The sequence below is a fragment of the Bos javanicus genome, chromosome 21 (genome assembly GCF_032452875.1).
Source record: "Bos javanicus breed banteng chromosome 21, ARS-OSU_banteng_1.0, whole genome shotgun sequence".
Lineage (NCBI taxonomy): Eukaryota > Metazoa > Chordata > Mammalia > Artiodactyla > Bovidae > Bos > Bos javanicus.
The window spans coordinates 29,355,352-29,378,683 of NC_083888.1; the positions used below are offsets into that span (position 1 = coordinate 29,355,352).

The 23,332-nt window shown below is 40.6% G+C and overlaps 1 long non-coding RNA gene across 1 annotated transcript in view; it reads right to left on the reverse strand.

Moving 5' to 3' along the window:
• Positions 1-1,050: 1,050 nt before the first annotated feature.
• Positions 1,051-23,332, reverse strand: part of LOC133234303 (uncharacterized) — a 59,128-nt gene continuing 36,846 nt past the window's right edge. Inside the window, exons 2-3 of the long non-coding RNA XR_009732101.1 lie at positions 15,266-15,483; positions 1,051-3,769 (exon numbers count right to left, since the gene is read on the reverse strand). This is a non-coding gene — a long non-coding RNA (uncharacterized LOC133234303). The remainder of the gene's footprint in view (positions 3,770-15,265; positions 15,484-23,332) is intronic.

Here is a 23,332-nt window from a genome sequence, read left to right on the forward strand (position 1 = left end):
ATTTTTAAGACTACAACTGCCATAGAAAACGATTCCTTATTTAGCTCTGCAAAGTTAATTGAAAAGGTTCTGGAAAGAATCCCCCCAATCTAGATGCCATTAGGGGCTTCCCCAGTGGCTCAGCAGTAAAGAATCTGCCTGCAATGCAGGAGATTCGGCTTCAATCCCTGAGTTGGGAAGATCCCCTGGAGGAGGGCATGGCAACCCACTCCAGTATTCTTGCTTGGAGAATCCTTGGATGGAGGAGCCTGGAGGGCTGTAGTCCACAGAGTCACAAAGAGACAGACACAAGTGAAGCAACTGAGCATGCATGCATACACAGATGCCATTAAGGACATTTTTGATTCATTAGAAAAGGTCAAAATATCGACATTAACAGAGCTTTGGAAGAAGTTGATTACAACCTTCATGGATGACTTTGAAGGGTCCAAGACTTCAGCAGAGGAAGTAAGTACACATGTAGTGGAAACCATAAGAGAACTAGAAGTGGAGCCTGAAGATGTAACTGAACTGCTGCAATCTCACAACAAAACTTTAACAATTGAGGAGTTGCTTCTTATGGATAATCAAAGAAAGTAGTTTCTTGAGATAGAATCTACTCCTAGTGAAGAAGCTGTGAAGACTGATGAAATGATACAAAGGAATTAGAGTATTGCATATCCTTAGTTGATAAAGCAGTGACTGAGTTTGAAAGGATTGACTCCAATTTTCAAAATCCTACTGTGGGTAAAATGCTATCAGATAGCATTGCATATTACAGAGAAATTATTCATGAAAAGAAGAGTCAATTAATGTGGCAAACATCAATGTTGTCTTGTTTTAAGTAATTGCCACAGCCACCCCAGACTTAAGACACTGCCACTCTGATCAGTTAGCACATCAGTCAGCAGTCATCTACATTGAGGCAAGACCCTCCACCAGCAGAAAGATTACAACTTGATGAAGGCTCAGATGATGGCTAACATTTTTAGCAATAAAGTATTTTTAAATTAAGGTATATACATTTTTAGAAATAATGCCATTGCATACTTAGAGAAAAGATAGTGTAAATGCAGATTAAAAAATTTTTTTATTTTATATTAAAGCATAGCTGACTAGCAATATTGTGTTAGTTTCAGGTTACAGCAAAATGATTCAGTTTTATATATATATATATACACCTTTTAAATTTTATATATATCGGATCAGATCAGTCACTCAGTCGTGTCCGACTCTTTGCAACCCCATGAATCGCAGCACGCCAGGCCTCCCTGTCCATCACCAACTCCCAGAATTCACTCAGACTCACATCCATCCAGTCAGTGATGCCATCCAGCCACCTCATCCTCTGTCGTCCCCTTCTCCTCTTGCTCCCAATCCCTCCCAGCATCAGAGTCTTTTCCAATGAGTCAACTCTTTGCATGAGGTGGCCAAAGTACTGGAGTTTCAGCTTTAGCATCATTCCTTCCAAAGAAATCCCAGGGCTGATCTCCTTCAGAATGGACTGGTTGGATCTCCCTGCAGTCCAAGGGACTCTCAAGAGTATTCAACACCACAGTTCAAAAGCATCAATTCTTCGGTGCTCAGCCTTCTTCTCAGTCCAACTCTCACATCCATACATGACCACAGGAAAAACCATAGCCTTGACTAGACGGACCTTTGTTGGCAAAGTAATGTCTCTGCTTTTGAATATGCTATCTAGGTTGGTCATAACTTTCCTTCCAAGGAGTAAGTGTCTTTTAATTTCATGGCTGCAGTCACCATCTGCAGTGGTTTTGGATTTATATATATAGAATTATATAATTTTAATATATATTCCTTTAAATTTTTTTTCTCATTTAAGTTATTACAGAATATTGAGTAGAGTTCCCTGTGCTGTATAGTAGGTCCTCACTGGTTATCTATTTTATAGATAGTAGTATGTACATGTTAATCCCAAATTCCTAATTTATCCCTTCTCCACCCCTTCCCCCTTGTAACCATAAGTTTGTTCTCTAAGTCTGTGAGAACAGACTTATTTCTGTTTTGTGTATAAGTTCATTTGTATTATTTTTTTAGATTCTGCATATAAGCAATATCATATGATATTTGTCTTTGACTGACTTACATCATTTGGTATGATAATCTTCAGGTTTATCCATGTTGCTGCAAATGGCATTATTTCATTCTGAGTAATATTCCATTGTATATATGTACCACTTCTGCTTTGTCTATTCTTCTGTCAATGGACAGTTGTCAATTCAAATGTCAATGGACATTTAGGTTACTTCCATGTCTTGGCTATTGTAAACAATGCCCCAGTGAACACTGAGTTGTATGTATCCTTTTGAACCATGTTGTTCTCTGGATATACGCCCAGGAGTGGGATTGTTGGATCATATGGTAGCTCTATTTTTATTAGGTTGGTGCAAACATAATTATGGGTTCAGATCATGAATTTTAAATCATTATAACTAGGCTCACACATATCTTTATTAATCAAAAAAGGAACCATTACAATCAACACATATTTGCCACTGAAAAATATGTTTGCTTATTCCTATAGCATAAAAATCTGTGCTTTGGGATTCAACCAACTATTGGAAAAGCATTTTTTGCATCCTGCTGGCTGTGGAAGAGTTTGTCTTGAATAAAGTTGTCAAGATGCTTGAAGAAGTGGTAGTCAGCTGGTGAGAGGTCAGGTGAATATGGCAGATGAGGTAAAACTTCATAGCCCAATTTATTCAACTTTTGAAGTATTGGTTGCACAACATGTGGTTGAGCATTGTCATGGAGAGGAATTGGGTCCTTTTTGTTGACCAATTCTGGCTGAAGGCATTGTAGTTTTTGGTGCATCTCATCAATTTGTTGTGTATACTTCTTAGATGTAATGGATTCACCGGGATACAGAAAGCTATAGTGGATCAGACTGGCCACAGACCACCAAGCAGGGACCATGAGCTATTTTGGGTGCAAGTTTGGCTTTGGAAAGTGCTTTGGAGCTTCTTCTCAGTCCAGCAACAGAGCTATTCATCACTGGTTGTTCTGTACAATCCACTTTTCTCACACATCACAATCCAACTGAGAAATGGTTTGTTGTTATTATATAGAATAAGGGAAAACAACACTTCAAAATGACATTTTTAAAATTTCTGGTCAACGCATGAGGCACCCACTTATCGAGCTTTTTTCCTTTCCAATTGTCTTCAAATGCCAAACAATTGTAGAGTGGTAGACGTTGAGTTATTGGGCAACTTCTCCTGTAGTTGTAAGGCATAAGCTTCAATGATGGGTTGGCCACTGTGCTCCTCATCTTCAAGGCTCTTGTCTCCTTTGCAAAGCTTCTTGAACCACCAGTGCACCATATGTTCATTAGCAGTTCTGGAGCCAAATGTGTTGTTGATGTTGTGAGTTGTCTCTGCTGCTCTATGTCCAATTTTGAACTCAAGAAAATCTCTTGAATTTGCTTTTTGTCTAACATCATTTCCATCAGTTCAGTTCAGTTCAGTTCAGTCACTCAGTCATGTCTGACTCTTTGCAACCCCATGAACAGCAGCACGTCAGGCCTCCCTGTCCATCACCAACTCCCAGAGTTCACTCAAACTCACATCCATCGAGTCGGTGATGCCATCCAGCCATCTCATCCTCTGTCATTCCCTTTTCCTCCTGCCCCCAATCCCTCCCAGCATCAGAGTCTTTTCCAATGAGTCAACTCTTCGCATGAGGTGGCCAAAGTACTGTAGTTTCAGCTTTAGCATCATTCCTTCCAAAGAACACCCAGGGCTGATCTCCTTTAGAATGGACTGGCTGTCTAAAATAAGTATAAAAATAAACAGCAAATAATGTCATTAGCAATATATATATATATATATATATATATATATATATATATAAAGTGAGAAATGCACATTAAAATGATGTATTACATAACAACATTTATTTAGAATGTATTCCAAAATCAAACAGCAAATTTCAACAATGCAAAAATTACAATTACTTTTGCACCAACCTAACAGATCCTTAAGGAACCTCCATACTGTTCTCTACAGTGGCTGTACCAATTTACATTCCTATCCACAGTACAGGAAGGGAAGTTTCCCTTTTCTCCACACCCTCTCCAGCATTTATTTTTTATAGATTTTTTTGATTATGGCCATTCTAGCTGGTGTAATGTGATATCTCATTGTAGTTTTGATATGCATTTCTCTAATAATTAGTGATGTTATGCATTTTTTCATGTGCCTATTGGCCATCTGCATGTCTCTTTGGAAAAATGTCTATTTACATCTTCTGCCATTTTTTTTTTTTTTTTTGCTGAATTGTTGTTTGTTTCTTGATATTGAGGCACATGAGCTGTTGGTAAAGTTTGGAGAATAATCCCTCATCAATTACATCATTTGCAAATATTTTCTCTCATTCTGTGGGTGTCTTTCATTTTGTTTCCTTGCTGTGCAAAAGCTTTTGAGTTTAACAGAAATCAACTGCATTTCTATACATCAATAACAAAAGATCAGAAAGAGAAATTAAAGATATAATCCCATTTACCACACATCAAAAAGAATAATATACCTAGGAATAAACCTACCTAATGAGACAAAAGACCTGTACTCTGAAAACTATAGAACTCTGATGAAAACATTGAAGGTGACACAAACAAATGGAAAGCTCTACCATGTTCTTCTGTTTGGAAGAATCGATACTGTCAGAATGACTGTCCTACCCAAGGCAACTTACAGATTCAATGTAATACCTATCAAATTACCCATGACATTTTTTTGCAGACTGGAACAAAAAATCATAAAATTTGAATGTAAATACAAAAGTCCCCAAAGAGCAAAAGAAATCTTGAGAAACAAAAATGGAGCTGAAGGAATCAGATTCCCTGACTTCAAACTATACCACAAAACTACAGTCATCAACATAGTATGGTGCTGGCACAGAAATAGAGATCAACGGAACAGGATAGAAAGCCCAGAAACAAACCCACACACCCATGGGTGTGTATGATTAATCAATCATGGATTGACTAATCTATGATAAGAGAGGCAAGACAATACAATGGGAGGAAGACAGTCTCTTCAATAGTGCTGGGAAAACTGGACAGTTACATGTAAAAAATGAAATTAGAACATTCTTTAACACCATACCCCAAAATATACTCAAAATGAATTAAAGACCTAAATGTAAGACAATATACTATAAAATTTTTAGAAGAAAGCAGGCAGAACACTCTTCATAGCAATATCTTTTTTGATTCATCTTCTAGAGTAATGGAAATAAAAACAAAAATAAACAAATATTTTATATGCACTGGGAAACCAATTCATGTGACTCCCTTTATTGCAACGTTCTGACACCAAATCCACAGTCTCCAAGTTTTGCATGTAATGAATTTCTTTAACTCATCAGAGAACTGAGGTCTCAGGTCAAGTAACCAAACTGAAATCTACATAGACATAGGCAAACTATAGAGAAATAGAGGGAAAAAACTGAAGGGAAAGACTAGAGATCTCTTTAAGGAAATTGGAGATATCAAGAGAACATTTTATGAGAAGATGCACACCATAAACAACAGAAAAAACAAGGACCTAACAGAAGCAGAAGAGAATAAGAAGTTGTGTCAAGAATACACAGAAGAGCCATACAAAAAAGGTCTTAATGACCTGGATAACCACAATAATGTGGTCACTCAACTAGAGCCAGACATCCTGCTGTGTGAAGTCAAGTAGGCCTTAGGAAGCATTACTATGAACAAAGCAAACGGAGGTGATGAAATTCCAGCTGAGCTATTTCAAATCCTAAAAGATGATGCTGTTAAAGTGCTGCACTCAATATGCCAGCAAATTTGGAAAACTCAGCAGTGGCCACAGGACTGAAAAAGTCAGTTTTCACTCCCATCACAAAGAAAAGCAATGCCAAAGAATGCTCAAACTACTGTACCGTTGTGCTCATTTCACATGCTAGCAAGCTAATACTCAAAATTCTTCAAGCTAGGCTTCAACAGTATGTGAACCAAGAACTTCCACATGTACAAGCTGGGTGTATAAAGGCAGAGGAACCAAAGATCAAACTGTCAACATATGTAGGAGCATAGAAAAAGCAAGGGAATTCCAAAAAACATCTGCTTCTGTTTCATTGACTACACTAAAGCCTTGATTGTGGGGATCACAACAAACTGTGGACAATTCTTAAAGAGATGGGAATACCAAACCATCTTACCTGTCTCTTGAGAAACCTGTATACAGGACAAGAAGCAATAATTAGAATCAGACATGGAACAATGGATTGTCATTTCAAAATTGGAAAAGGAGTATGTCAAGGCTGTATGCTGTCACCCTGCTTATTTAACTTATATCCAGAGTACATCATGCAAAAATGCTGGGCTAAATGAGTCACAAACTTGAATCAAGATTGCCAGAAGAAATATCAACAACCTCAGATATGCAGAAGACACCACTCTAATGGTAGAAAGCGAAGAGGATGTGAAGCGCCTCTTGATGAGGGTGAAAGAGGAGAATAAAAAAGTTGTCTTAAAACTCAACATTCAAAAAACTAAGATCACAGCATTCAGATCCATCACTTCATGACAAATAAATGGGGGGTAAATGGTTTTCTTGGTCTCCAAAATCACGGCAGACAGTGGACTTCAGCCACAAAATTAAAAGACACTTATTCCTTGGAAGAAAAGGTATGACAAACATGGGCAGCATATTAAAAAGCAGAGACATCACTTTGCCAAAAAAGTTCTGTATGATCAAAGTTATAGTTTTTCCAGCAGTCATGTACGGATATGAGAGTTGGACCATAAAGAAGGCTGAGTGCTGAACAATTGATGGTTTTGAATTGTCATGCTGAAGAAAACTCTTGAGAGTTCCTTGGACAGCAAGGAGATCAAACCAGTCAATCCTAAAGGAAATCAACCCTGATATTTATTGGAAGGACTGATGCTGAAATTGAAGCTCCAATACTTTGGCCATCAGATATAAAAGGCCAACTCACTGGAAAAGATCCTGATGCTGGGAAAGATTGAGGGCATGAGGAGAAGGAGACAACAGAGGATGAGATGGTTGTATGCCATCACTGACTCAATGGACATGAATTTGAGCAAACTCTGGGAGATGTTGAAGGACAGGGAAGCCTGGCATGCTGCAATCCATGGGGTCACAAAGAATTGGACATGACTTAGTGGCTGAACAACAACAACAAATATAGAGAAAAGCAAGATGCAGGCATTTATTTACTGGAGCAGACAAGAGCACATACCATAAAAGCTAGTACAAGCTGACTGTAAGAGTGTGAAGTCTCTGAGGGTGGCAGACAGAGAGCAATTGACACCCTCCTTCACGTTCTCCCTCTAGGAATCCTACCAGGTATTCATGGGAAAGACTAGGAAGGATCTTGAGAAAGCTTTCCTTCTAGTACCTGCCAGAGGATGGAGAGCAGACTCCACCCAGAACATATCTCCTCCATCTCCTAGAGGATACAGAAGGCAGAATCTAAAGGGGAAAAAGGAAGCACTAGTGAAAACCTGGGCTTTCTTGGTGGCTCAGTTAGAAAAGAATCTGCCTACAATGCAGAAGATCACTTGAAATGCAAGAGACCTGGGTTTGATCCCTGAGTTGTGAAGATCTCTTGGACAAGGAAATGACAATCCAGTCCAGTATTCTTGCCTGAGAAATCCCATGGACAGAGGAGCCTGGCAGCCTATAGAACACGAAGTCACAAGAGTTGGACACGACCTAGCAATTAAACCAACACCACCAGTGAAAAACCACTGGAGATAACAAAACAGGAAAATGAAGCTCTACCCTGAGGGAGTAGAAGAAATTTACTAGAAATAGTCTTGAAAATGGATGATCATTCCCAAGACCCAGGTTCACAGTGCCTGCCTAAAACTGAGGATAGGGCAATAGATATTACCATAACTGGGAAAAAAATAGTAAAATCCAACCAACCAAATGGTAAAGAATCTGCCTGCAATGTGGGAGACCTGGGTTCAATCCCTGGGTTGGGACGATCCCCTGGAGATCCCCTGGAGTGGCATGGCAACCCACTCCAGTATTCCTTCCTGGAGAATTCCATGGACAGATGTGCCTGGTGGACTACAATCCACGGTGTTGCAAAGAGTCGGACACGACTGAGCTACTAGCACTTTCACTTATATCCACAAAACTAGAACAAAGTTTTAAAGAGCTGTGGGACAATGTCAATCCACATATTATTGGAATCTCAGAAGGAGACAAAGGACAGAAAAAGGAAGGAGAAATAAACACTAGGATTTTTCAAACATAGTGACAGATTCTAAACCAGTGGCTCAAAAAGCTTAGAAAATACCAAGGAGAAGGGAGGAAGAAGAAAAGAAAGAAAAAAGTGAAGCATATCATATTCAAAGCACTGACAACTAAAGAGAAAATCATGATGGCAACCAAAGAGAAAATAAATGTTATCTGTAGCAGAGCTCCCCAACCCCAGGCCACGGACCATTACTGGTCCTTGCCCTGTTAGGATTAGGAATGCACAGCAGGAGATGAGCAGTGGGCGATCAAGCAAACTTCATCTGTATTTACAGTCATTCCCCATCACTCACATTCCAGCCTGATCTCTGTGGCAGTATTCAATTCTTAGAGAAGAGAGAACCCTACTACTGGGAACTGTGATTTAACTGCCAGGGATTTAGGTTGCATGCGTCTTACAAAAATCCTCTGGAAACCATTCTGCCCACCCTATCCCTGTCTGTGGAAAAATTGTCTTCCACAAAACTGGTCCCTGGTGCCAAAAACATTGGGGACCACTGATCTGTAGAGGGAAAAGTGTAAGAATTACAGCAAATTTATCATCAGAAATCACGAAAATGAAAAGATAAAGAGTTTCATCAGTAATGTGATAAAAGAAAAAGAACGGTCAGCCCCCAAATTCTTACTCAGTGGCAATATTCTTAAAAATTGAAAATGAAATAAAGACTTTCTCATAAAAACAGAAAACAAAAACACTGCTATCAGATTAGCCCTACTCTACAAGAAATGTTAAAGGAAGTTTTTCAGGCAGAAAAAATTAGATATAGTCAAAAACATGGATTTACACAAAGCAATGAAAAGATCAGAAGTGAAATAAATGATGACAAAATAGAATATTTTTTCTTATTTCAAATGTGTTATAACTGGTTTTTAAAACAAAAATAATAATAAAAATATTGTGTGATTATAGTAAATGCAAAACTGAAACATGACAAAGGCATCAGAGGTAGGAATTGGGAATGTGTTGTTACAAGGTTTTTTATACTATATGCGACGCAGTATAATATTATTTAAAGGCAGACAACATTATTTTCAAATGTATGTGGTAAATCAAATTAATGTTTAAGAAATACTTAAATAATAAGTCGATAAGAAGATGAAACAGAGTCACAAGCAAATGTTCATTTAAGCCAATAGAAGGCAGAAAAATATGAAGTAAACAAAAATGAAACAAACAGAAAACAGCTAGCAAGATGGGACAATTTAATCTATGAATAATCATTTTTAATACGAATGTTCTAAAGAAGTCAATAAAATGACCAAGGTTGTCAGAATGGATAAAGAAGTAGGACCCACTCATCTGTCACCATGAACACCCTTTACCTGTCTCACCCTCCTCCTCTGACTACTACTATATACAGACATTGAAATATAATGCTGTGTGCTTGAAACTTCTTTAATGTTATAACCCAATGTTTCCTCAATTAAATTTTTAAATACATAAAATTTAAAATCCAACTATAGGATGTCTACAAGAAACCTCCTTTAGAAACAGAAATATACGTTACAGTCGAAGGACAGATAATACATGCATATACATGTACTCACAAATCAAAAGAAAACCAGAGTATCTGTATTAATTTCCAAAAAAGTAAATTTCAGAACAAGAATTATTATCAAGGATAAAGAGGGCTAATGTATAATTATAAAGGGGTCAGTTGTGTAAGAAGTCATAAAAATCTTAAGTGTTTATGCACTTATCAACAGAGTTTCAAAATGAATGGGTGAAGAATCATAGATCTGAAAATACAGTAGAGACAAATCCACAATTATATATGGAGTCTTCATCACTCACCTTTCAATAATTTGCAGAACATGTAGGCAAAAAATATCAGTAAGAATGCATGTACCTGAACGCCATCAACTCACTTGACCTGACATTTCTAGAACACTTCGCCCAACATCAGCAGAATGGACGTTACTCTCAAGTGCACATGGAAACACATACCAAGACAGACAACACTCTGGGCCCCAGAAAATAACCTTAACATACACAAAAGAACAGAAATCATGCATAGTTGCTCTAATACTGTAATGAAATTAAACTAAGAATCAAGAGCAAAAAGACAGCTGGAAAATCTCAAAATATTTGGAAATTAAAAACACACTTCTAAGCAAAACAAGTGCCTCAAGAAGGAAATCTCGAGAGAAACTAAAATATTTTAAATTAAAGAAAAATGATCAAAATTGGCGAGATACAGCAAAGCAGGGCTTAGAGGGAATTTATAACATTAAACATTTATATCTGAAAAGAAGAAAGGTCTGAGATCAGTAATGCAAGCTTCCATCTTAAGAAACAGGAGAAAGAAGAACAAATTAAACCCAAGACAAACAGAAGAATGGAAATAATAGATAAGAGCAGACACGAAAAAAATTAAAGATCAATGAAACACAAAGCTAGCTCTTTGAAAGATCAGTGAAGTTGATAATATTCTAGACAAATTGACCAAGGAATAAAATGGAGAAGAAACAAATTACCAACATCAGGAACGAAAGACTTTAATACTGATCCCATAGGCATTAAGAGGCTGACCTAAGAACACTACAAATAACTCCATACCCACACGTTTGACAACTTAGATAAAGTGAACCAATTACTGAAAGACACAAACTACCAAAACTCACCCAGGCAGCAGATAAACTAAATAATCCCACATCTATTAAAGGAACTGAATTCCTAGTTAATCATTGTAAAACAATTTTTTTTCTCCAATGAAGAAAAGCTAATTCCCAAAGTTCCCACTGGTGAATTTTACTGAACATTTAAAGGCAGAAATATTTATTCCACACAATATCTTCCAGGAAATAGAAGAGGGAGAAACACTTTCCCACTCTTACCAAGAGACCAACGCTACCCTGATATTTCTCATGATCACAGACACAAAATCCTCAACAAAATATTTGGAAATCAAAGCTAGTAAGGAATATAAAGATATAAGACATCACCACGAAGTGAGGCTCATCCCAGGAATGTATGCTTGGTTCAACATTCAAAAACTAATCAATATAATTTTCAATAATAATAGAAACAAAGAAGAAACCCTATGACTCCAGTGCAGAAACAAATTCTAAGCCCCTCCTATCCAAATGGCATTAATTCTGGGCTGACTTACATGGGCCCAGTAGATTGAGCCTTTGTCCTCTTGAAAACCTGAGGTTTTCCCAGCAGCAACTATTCCTGACAAATAAAGAAGAAGAAGAAGAAGAAAAAAAAAAAAACACGTGGCTATGTAATGATCTGATTTATTTCTTACACTCACCAGACTCAAGCCATAGGCAAGGCAAGAAAACAGCATGCCAGGGGCTCCTCTGAGCCTGCATTTACCCATATCTCAAATCATCCTTTGTTTGCATCGCAGCTGCCTCTCAAATTCCTTCCCAGGTTGGAGTTTCCTGGCTCTGATTTGCTCTGCTTCTATTTGAGTTTCTCATCTGCACCTAGTCTTTCATGTTTTCCATGTGTTAAGAGCACAAGAAAGGAGCCAGCACCAGGGCAGCTGAGAGGAAAAGGCAGGACTCGGTCCCTAGTGGACCAAATTCTTTTCGGCAAAAGCTGCCAGCTGGATTTCACAGGCTTCCCTGGTGGCTCAGAGGTTAAAGCGTCTGCCTGCAATGTGGGAGACCCAGGTTCAATTGCTAGGTCAGGAAAATTCCCCTGGAGAAGGCAATGGCAACCCACTCCAGTATCCTTGCCTGGAAAATCCCATGGACAGAGAAGCCTGGTAGGCTACAGTCCATGGGGTCGCAAAGAGTCGGACACGACTGAGGGGCTTCACTTTCACTTTCCTTCACTTGTACGCTCAGGCACAAGGATGTTAACCTATTTGCGTTTTCCTCTCCTTAGTGAAGTCGCTCAGTCGTGCCGACTTTTTGCGACCCCATGGACTGTAGCTTACCGGGCCCCTCCGTCCATGGGGTTTTCCAGGCAAGAGTACTGGAGTGGGTTGCTATTTCCTTCACCACAGGATCTTCCCAACCCAGGGATCGAACCCAGATCTCCCACATTGTAGGCAGATGCTTTACCATCTGAGCCAGCAGGGAAGTCCTTTCCTCTCCTTAATTTATTGAAATTACTCACTTCACACATTCATTCTCAATCTCTTCCCAAAGCCCTTTGTGTTAGGGAGTGAATCATCCCCGATCTTTTTATTTTTTTAATTATTTTTAAAATGTATTTCATTGAAGTATATTTGATTTACAATGTTGTGTTAGTTTCTGCTGTACAGCAAAGTGATTCAGTTATGGATATATATAATAGCTTTCATCTGCTAATCCCAAGTCTCAGTCCATCCCTCCCCCACTGTCCCTCCCCCTAGGCAACCACAAGTCTGTTCTCTCTGTCTGCGAATCTGTTTCATAGACAAGTTCATTTGTCATATTTTTGATTCCACATATAAATGATATGATATTTGTCATTCTCTGACTTACTTCTCTTAGTATAATAATCTCCATGTCCATCCATATTGCTGCAAATGGCATTATTTCAGTCTTTATTGTGGCTGAGTAATAAATATTCTAATGTGTGGTTGTACATATATATCATACCTTCTTCATCCATTCAACTGTCAAAAAGATCCCTGCACCCCTATGTTCTTAGCAGCACTATTTATGAGAACCCAGATGTGGAAATAACTTAAATGTCCATCAGCAGATGAATCATCCCCTTTTGATAAATAAAGTCAAGACTTTGACCCTCCCGAGGTGCCAGGAAAGGCCGAGAGGCCACATGCATGCAGAGGAGATGGTGAGTTTCTCCTTTCCGATGGTTTTGCTCTCTGAATAGGCTGCCAGTTTCCCGAATTCTCCGGTCCTAGCTGCTCTTTTGGGAACTTCTCTTCCCTCAGTCTCTCTCTCCCAACTCACCCTATACTCTGAGCAGCAGGACAGAAACAGGCTGTACTCTCCACCCTCGACTTGGAGCTTTCCTCAGCTGAAGGACCAGGTTTGTCATAACGAATTCTACTTCCTACACATCTGCAGGGCCCAGCTTCACTAAGCTTTCTGCCAGGGGAGCCTCCTCTTCCACCTTCCAGTGGCATTTCTTCACTTTCTTCTGAGCGCTCAAGGGCGACATTCTCCAAGTCCAATCTGGGAGCTGAACCAGCAGTGGCCTTTAAGTCCCTGTCTCTACAAATAGTTTGTTTCTGGTGACAGGCGTTCTCCTAGGGAATGTAGGATTTTTCCACATTGCTCCTCACTTCCTCTGAGTCCTCACCGCAAGAGTCTTTCGCACCTGCTATCTCTAATAACAATCTGTTCGAGCCAGTCTAGGCTTTTATTATCACGTTGGTCAAGACTCTTCCAGATTTGGGCCACTGCCTAATTCCAGAGCCACTGTCCCATTTGTGGGTATTTTAAAAGCAGCATCCCACTTCCAGATACTGAAATCTGAATTTTTTTCAGTTGCCACATTGTCACAGTTATACCACCAGGTGTGTGTCAGGGAAAGGTGGGGGTGGGGACCCCAAATCCTGCCCACTGCAGTCGCTCCTACTGGGACCCAAGCCAGAGTTTTGCATGCCCAGTTATAATCACTCAAAACCTAATATCTCAGGGCTTTCCTGGTGGCTCAGTGGAAAAGAATCCGCCTGCCAGTGCAGAAGACACGGGTTTGATCCCTGGTCCAAGAAAATCCCACATGCTATGGAACAACTAAGACAGTGCACCACAACTACTGAGCTTGGGCTCTAAAGCCCAGAAGTCACAGTCACAGAAGCCCTCACATCTTACAGCCTGTGCTCCACAGCAAGAGAAGCCACCGCAATGAGAAGCCCGACACACTGCAACAAGAGAAAAGCCCACGAAACAAAAAAGACCCAGCACAGCCACAAAATAAATACATACATAAAATCATGAAATATAAAGGCCTAATCCCAGACCACAGAGCAAGGAGAAAGCGGTGCTGCCCCCTCCTATCTGGCAGGGAAGGGAAATCCACCGAGGTCTGCCAGTCCTGGAGGAGCCTGCAGAGACAGAGTCTATACTAGACTTAGCAGGTCTCAAACTGGGACCTTAGAGCAAAGGTGGATTACCCCAGAAAGGGCAAGTTACACTGGCTATGTATCTTCATTCCAAAGGAAGACGTGAGGTGGTGAAAAAATTAATCACTACCTGCTTCCCACTCCCCTCCACTGCTCCCTCCACAACCCACGTGAGGGATTGCACGTGTGCGCGTGCACACACACACACACCCCTCTGTGAACGACTGCATTTACAGGAATTTTTACATTCAGGTGGGTCTATTAGTTTCCAATAAACATACTTGGGTCTATTTCTGGATCTCATCACACTAATGAAAGGATTGCCAGAATCTTCACAGCCAATTACTGTGCAAAGAGAAATGCACATATTTATTCCTTCTTGATAGTGATGATTAAGAGGGAGTTCATTTCTCCAGAGTCTAGCAGATGCTTAAAATCTAAATGAACTGACTGCAATGAAGAACATCCTTTTCCCAGCCCGACCTGAGGATAATGCCACTCAGGACAGTACCATCTTGTCCCATTCCATTAGCATGAAATCTCTTTTCTGTTCCTCCTCTTCTCACTGTAAGAATAAGATGAAGTCCCCTGCCCTGACTGGGACCTTCTTGGCAAATCTCTATTCTGGATTTCCTGATGATTTTTTCCCCACTGCAGTTCCATTCGGCTGCATTGGGTAATTATTCCTCTACAGCAGAAGAAATATATTCACATAGAAAAGATCTCTCTAAATAAACCTACTTTTGAAATTCTCCCCTGGGAGGCAAATTTTAAGCAGCAATGCGTCGTTATGGAAATACACATTGTTAACCTTATCTTCATTGAAGACTGTTTGACAGCTCTCAATGCACTTAGCACCAAAAAGGCCTCCTTGTACAGGGAAGTAGCTGCCTTGCCTGCCGTGTGCCGTGTTGTGGCCAGGTGACCAGTGTACTGGACCAGGTGAGCACGGGAGAGTCAAATGGCAGAGTCCCCATATGCAGGTGTCAAATTTTAAATTCCATTTTAAATGGAAATATAAACCAGACTCACACTCAGCCTTGGTTGTTGGCGTTTGAGGATACAGGATTTAAGCCTTTCTCCATGGCTCAAAGAGAAGCATGGCCATCACAGATCCTGGAGGGTCCGGCAGCCTTGTGGCAAGTCAGGCTCTTGTTTGCCCTACTCTGGACACCTGATGTCACCCAGCAGGTAGAGTTGCTCTGACTCTGGCCTCTTTCTGCTCAGGTTCTGTACTCCTCCAGAAAACCCTGAAAGAGAAATACAACAGAAAAGTCATAAAAAGTTTAGTGCTGCATTAATGTGAGATACCATGCAGCCAAAATATGGCCCGATATTTTGGCTACAGGAGGTGGTGTTGGAGGGGCTTGTTTTCTTTCTCACCTTTCAGCAAAACAGCAAACCATGGACTCTGCAATCAACTCCACCAATAAAGAGAACACAATAGGGGAATATGGTTAAGAGGTAACTGATGAATATTATTTTTCCCTCTTTTGCTTTCTGACTATATTATGAAGTATTTTATGAGCCAAATATAAAATATCTATTTTGAATGCCTACAAATATAAATATATATATTAAACAGTAATTTAAATTTAATGTTATTATTTTCTAATTTCAACACAAAATAGTTAACAAACCAACTACATTCAACTACATAATTCTAACACAAACGAAAAGTTCTGGTTTCTTCCTGGTTAGACCCAAGGAATTGTCTGGTCCTTTCTTCAAGCTAGCACTGGGAGTGGCTGCAAGCGAAGCAGAGGCATCTTGGAAGATGTGTAAATCTGAAGGACTGCAAATATCTGGTTCCAGCATGGGAACTGGAATGTCGGTGTTGGAAATAGCACATGAATCAGCCCTGTCTGTGCCTGCTTAAAGCAGACCTCAACCAAAGCTGTTGATTTTATTACTAACAGAGTTAATTCAATAAAATTGTATGATTTCATTAACCCCCAGGGGAACTTCCTGGCCCAGTAATCGAACCCACGTCTCTTACATCCTGCATTGGAAGGCGAGTTCTTCACCACTAGCACCACGGGGGAAGCCCTGATTTTATTACTAATAGAATTAATTCAACAAAATAGTATGATTAATTTTTTCAGAGATCTCCATGTGACAGTCTTCTGAGCTGAGCCCTATTTTCTCCATTTCTATTCTGTGTTGTAAATTAACTGATCTCACTGATGGCAAGGGGACATCTGGTATCTTCTGTTGAAACTTCCTCAGGGAAGAGGAAGGTCAGGCTTGTAAGCACTTGCTGTGGGAGCAGTGAGGAAATCGCCAGTTCTCACTGAGATTGTCTGCTAACCCATTTCCTTTTGCTCTGCTTTTTTTTTTTTTTTCTTCTTTACAGATCTCAAGCTTCTAATTTCACAAACAAAATTACCTGGGGTCACTGGCCTCACTGTGGCATGAGTGTTGACAGCAGCCTTCACTATGAACAGCCAAACAAAACATAAGATAATTAACACAATAACATAATATGATTTAAGAGATTTATAAACTCAACATAAATGGAACTGTTGTTTTGTTATGTTTTCATTACAGTTTCTGTGCTATCATCTGCAAGCCTTACCTATTTTGATTCAATTATAACAAACGGAGCTATGATGGAGCTATGATTCTGCAGCAAGATAACTCTGGAGTTGCCATAGTCTTCTATATCAGTCATTGATGGCTAGGAAATCGTCTTTATATGCGATTTGTATTTTATGGATTACAATCATGTGTCAATCCTGCTGACATTGCCTCAGTGCTCTTCACAGGCAGGCAGATGTTGTTCCCCTATTAAAAATATGCACGTCAACACAGAAAAGATAAGTACCTCACCCAGGGCCAAATGTGTATGTTCATAACTCACACAATGACACTCAAGGATACAGAGTCAGTGTTTAAAGGCCCAAATAAATAATTTATGTGATGTACTATGTTTATATATATATATATATGTAATACAGAGTCAGTGTTTAAAGGCCCAAATATATAATTAATGTGTGTGTGTATATATATATATATGTGTGTGTGTGTATATATATATATATAAACATAGTACATCACATAAATTATTTATTTGGGCCTTTAAACACTGACTCTGTATCCTCGGATGTATAGTACAACCCTTGATGTATCACAACCTTGTGTGGCAAAGGGGCTTGAGTAACTCAGTGAGGTTATGAGCCATGCTGTGCTGGTACTCAAGACAGACAGGTTGTAGTTAAGAGTTCTGACAAAAGATGGTCCACTGGAGAAGAAAATGGTAACCCACTCCAGTATTCTTGCCTGGAGAACCCCATGAACAATACGAAAGGGCAAAAAGATATGACACCAGAAGATGAGCCCCCAGGTTGGACGGTGTCCAAATGCCACTGGGGAAGGGTAAAGGGTAATTACTAATAGCTCCACAAAGAATGAAGTGAATAGAATAAAGTGGAAATGATGCTCAGCTGTGGATGTGTCTGGTGGTGAAAGTAAAATCCAACACCATAAAGAGAATATTGCATAGAAACCTGGAATGTTAGGTCCATGAATCAAAGTAGATTGGATGTGGTCAAGCAAGAGGTGGCAAGATTAAACATCAACATCTTAGGAATCAGCAAACTAAAATGGAGGGGAATAGACAAACTTAATTCAGATGACCATTATATCTACTATTGTGGGCAAGAATCCCTTAGAAGAAATGGAGTAGTCCTCATAGTCAACAAAAGAGTCTGAAATGCAGTACTTGGGTGGAATCTCAAAAATGACAGAATGATCTCAGTTCATTTCCAAGGCAAACCATTCAACATCACAGCAATCCAAGTCTCTGGCCCTACCACTGATTGTGCAGAAGCTGAAATTGACCAGTTCTATGAAGACTTACAACAACTTCTAGAACTAACACCAAAAAGGATGTCCTTTTCATCATAGGAGACCTGAATGCAAAAGTAGGAAGTCAAGAGAAACTTAAAATAACAGACGAGTTTGGTCTCAGAGTACAAAATGAAGCAGGGCAAAGGCTAAAAAATTTTATCAAGAGCACATTCAGGTCATAGCAAACACGCTTTTCCAACAACCCAGGAGACATCGCCAGATGGTCAATACTGAAATCAGATTGGTTATGATCTTTGCAGCCAAAGATGCTCTATATGCTCTATGTCAATAAAAACAAGACCTGGAGCTGACCTGGAGCTCAGATCATGAGCACCTTATTGCAAAATTAAGGCTTAAATTGAAGAAAGTAGGGAAAACCACTAGGCCATTCAGGTATGACCTAAATCAAATCCCTTATGATTATACAGTGGAGCTAACAAATGGACTCATGGGATTAGATTTGGTAGACACAGTGTTTGAAGAAATATGGATGGAGGCTCATAACACTGTATAGGAGACAGTGACCAACACCATCCCAAAGAAAAAGAAATGCAAGAAGGCAATGTGGTTGTCTGAGGAGGCTTTACAAATAACTGAGAAATATATTTATATATATTTTATCTATTATATAAAGTTTAAGTATATATATATAATGATTCTTATGTGTTAATGAAATTATTAATCAATATAACAGCATGCATAATATATTAATATAACTTAATACAATACAATAATTATATTTATATTTATTTAATCACAATGCATTATATATTATTAGTGCATTCTTATTAATATTAGTATTTTAAGTATAATTATGTACTTACAGTATACTGTGAGTACATAATCTGTTGATATAATTCAAATACTAATTAATATATACCTTGCCATTCCCTTGACAACAATGGAACCACATAAGGGGAGGTAAAGTGAAAGTTGCTTGTCGTGTCCAACTCTTTGCGACCCCATGAACCATACAGTTCATGGAATTCTCTAGGCCAGAATACTGAAGTGAACCCAGGTCTCCCGAATTGCGGGTGGATTCTTTACCAGCTGAGCCACAAGAGAAATCTAAGAATGCTGGAGTGGGTAGCCTCTCCTGTCTCTAGCGGATCTTCCCAACCCAGGAGTTGAACCGGGGTCTCTTGCATTGCAGGTAGATTCTTTACCAACTGAACTATCAGGGAAGCCTGAGGGAGGTAAGGGATCTCCTTTTCTCCATGGCAGTCTGTCATGGTTTCAGCCCTGTGATGCCTCATGGCTCTCCCAGGCTCCTGGGCACCTGTGAGTGGGTGATGCTGAGTTCTTTCATGCTGAGGGTTGGTGGGAAAGGAGCATCAGGTGCAGGTTGAAGTGTTTAGGTCAGGTGGACGAGCCCGATTTCTGTGTGCAAAGGTGAAATCCTCAGTGTATAAGGTACTGCCATACATGGGACCAAGATGAGGTCTCCTTTACTTTTCCCTTTAATTTGGAATCTTCTATTTTCATGATGCTTAATATCCTTGCTTCCTTTTTGTGCTATTTTGATATTTTAAGTGAGTGTTATGAGCTGAAATGTGTCCCCTCTTCAAATCCATATGCTGCAATCCTAACTCTCAGTACCTCAGAATGTGACTTTACTTTGAAGAGAGAGTCTTTAAATGAGGCAGTTGAGTTAAACTCAGGTCATTAGATGAATCATAACCCATTATGGCTGGAGTCCTTATAAGAAGACGTTGGGAACACAGACTTAGAAGACAGGTCATGTGAGGACATGGAGAAGACAGCAGTCTATAGGCCAAGGAGAGAGGTCTCAGCAGAAACCACCACTGCAGACCCCTTGATTTCGGACTTTCAGCCTCCAGACTGTGAAAAAATTAATTTCTGTTATTTAAACTCCACAGTATGTTGTAATTTGTTACAGTAATCTTAACAGACTATCACAATGACCAAAATTAATTTACTGTTCCTGCAAATTCATAATGTAGAGACTGAAGTCTGAATTATTAACTGTTAATAATTATTTGATGATGATGCTAATCCAAAATGTACAAGTTCAGCTGTGTTTTGATCATGGATATTGCTGGATACCTACACAAGGATTATATCCAAACAACTAACATAGGAGCCTAAAGAAAATCAGAGTTGGCACCATGCTTTCCTGGACATCAGAAGGTGAAGGCTGAATCCCAGATCCACTAACAGCTTACAGTGGACCTTGCCTAGGTCATTTTCTGCCCTGAACCTGAGGTTCCTCTGCAGAAATCTGAGGATGTTGAAGTTCCTCCTACTTCTGGCCATGTTGTGGTTCTAGATAAGAACTCTAAGGGAAAAATGGCCTTCAACTCTATTTTCTGGAACTTGCCATGGTTATTATCCTAACATTCAAAGAGAAAATACTATTTCTTTAAGATCCATATTCTGGCGTCGAGCACCTCATCTGGTTTATCTGTTATCTGAATCTTGTATTATCTTGCTCACCCACAAGAACATATCTTCTTGAAGAGGAATGAGTGGACCTTTATTAGTTTGTATTTCCTCCTGCATCTGCACTCTTTCTATAATCATACTGGAAGTCTGACTAAGGATTTCCCTGGTAGTCCAGTGGTTAAGACTCCCAGCTCCCAGTACAGGGGGCCCAGGTTCAATCCCTAGTCCAGGAATTAGATCCCACATGCCGCAATTAAGAATTCACATGCCTCAACTAAGAGTTCACATGCCACAACTAAAAAAAAGAAAAAATACCCTGCATACCACAACTGAGGACCCCAAATGCCTCAAGGAACATAGAAGATGCCAAGTGCTCAGATAAGATTATTTATTGGCTGGCACAGCCAAATAAATAATTAAAAAAAAAAGAATGTAGGCTTTTTTTGTAGGCTTAATTAACTAGCAAGATAGGTAGGCTTAATTAATTAGCAAGATAATGTGTGTGTGTGTGTGTGTGTGTGTGTGCATGCACACGCCTAGTGACAGTCTGATTCTTTCATGAAACGAAACACAATTGAGTCAGGAAGAGAATTGGTGGCTAGTCAATCTGTGAGGTCTGAGGCCAGAGGGGTTCCAACAAGGCCATCTCACCCTCACCAATTCATCTCCCCTCTATTAACTTTACCTTTGGAATGTCTACTACAAGCATATAAATCATATACCCTACCTGAAGAAAATATTCAAACAAGAATTCCAAAGGAATGAAAAAGAAGAAAATAGACATTGTAAGAGAAAGGAAAATAAGTCAAGAAAAACAAGTAGCTTTGGGCCAGTAGATGAGCTTAAAGTTTTAGAAACCCTCCCAAGGCTGCTTGTCCTTTCCCCACAGGTGCCCGGGACACAGGTCAGAGAAAGGAGCAGGACAGCCGGGCCAAGCTGGGCCTCCCCTGAAAATGGGAGAAAGTTCCCTCATGAACGTATCTAAAGATAAAATCAGCAAATCCCTATTTCTCAGAAAACATTGAATTAAAAAGGAGACTTTCCCAGGATTTGACAGAAAGCAAGCAACACCCAACTCACAGTTGCTGGGGTTTGGCCTTAAGGAACAGAAAACCCACCAGAACCCCTTGGGATGAACACCTGGGGTCAGGGCACAGGTGGGTCTTCCTGGTTCCCTCTTTGCCCCCAGACAGATTGGATGGAGAAGAGATGGAAGCAGTCCAGCCACTGTTACAACACATCTAAGACCCCCATGCCAGCAGGAATTAAATCTGACCCCAGTGTTCCTTTGGCTTCAGTGGAAGAATGTCTGTTTGCAGAGCCAGTGCCTCCAGATAGTGATGGCACAGGCCTGGAGGAAATGGCCCGGGGCAGAGGCCAGCATCCATGGAGAGGGTGCATGAGGACAGCCGGAGTGCAGCCTGCATCTCCCCATCTCCCCAGGCTGAGGGCCACACTGTCCAGAGGAAGGACACAGGTCAGGGACTACTGGCTGCTGGGATGAATACCCAGGGATGGCCTGAAGCATGAACTTCCTGTTGCTGTAGGAGCAAGTTTAGCTCAGAAGAGGGTGCCCTGGACACCACTACTCAGGACACGGCTCCCGAATCCCCTCCTCTGTCACCTTCTTGACCATAGTCCTGTTGTGCTCTTGACATCTTCCCTGCAGGGTGACATCGGACCAATGACCCCTAAGTCCACCCTGATCACAGCAAAGCCACTCCGACTCCCAGTGGCTCCTGTGGTCTCAAATAGCCACCTCACCTGTTCCAATCTGTCTGTCCAGCTTCACCCAGCACTCTCCTGGCCACAGAGCTCCTTCATAGCCTGCCACCATGCACAGCAGTGAGCCAAGACAAGAGGTCTGCTCCAGAGACACCAATGTGGTTCCCTGGCTTCTGCTCTTGGACACCTAGCTCCCTGCTGACCTTCCCATGGCCTGCCCATCCCGAGCCTTCTAGACAACCAACTTCCTCAGGCCACCAGTCCTCAGCTCAGCTCAACCTTGCTGTTCTTGTGTCCCTGAGTCCTAGCTCAAGGGAGGGTGCTGGCTATCTGATCTAAGAGCCTGTTTGATTGTAGCATGCCCCCCAAAATTAAGGAGACACCTGTGAGCACCAGAACCCTTCTGGGCACTGGAAAAGACTCCCATTCAGGGGCAATTATGCTAAGAAGGTGGATCCAGCAGCCCCAGCTCACTCTTCTCTCCCCATAACGCTATGCCTGCTATTCCTATGTCCCTCTGCCACTTCATCACTGCAGCAATACCAAGTAAGTGCCTTGCCCAGGGGTCCAGCTTCTAATCCCAAGAAACGTCCTTTTCTTCCCAACTTGACTACTTTGACTGCATGTGACAGCCTGACACACTGCCACATGTGTATGTGCACGTGCCCAGCTTCTTCTGCCTGAAAGCACAACCATCGCGGCACACACTGTCCCCACCTTTATGTGTTCTTCAACATGGAGTACAGTATCTCGGCAGGCACCATGGACCTGGGTAAATGTTGAGTCATGACCCGTTCACTGTGTGTCCGAGGAGAGGCAAGGTGGGACGGCTCTGCAGGACATCCTGGGAAATGCAGCCCTTCCTTCCAGTGCTTTATTTGAAGTCAAGGTGCAAATGGGTTCCCAACCCAAAGCACAGGTCAGTCCCCACTGCCCTGAAACCCAGGACTAGACCCCTGTGGTCCAAGCCAGGTTGCCTTACTGCTGCTCACCGATTCCTTTTACAGTCCTAAATGTTGCCTTCTCAATTACAAGTGCCTTGAAGGGAAGGCCTGTGACATATACTACCAAGATTACCATGTTTGTGTTTAATCAGTATTTGGTGATTCAGTTCTT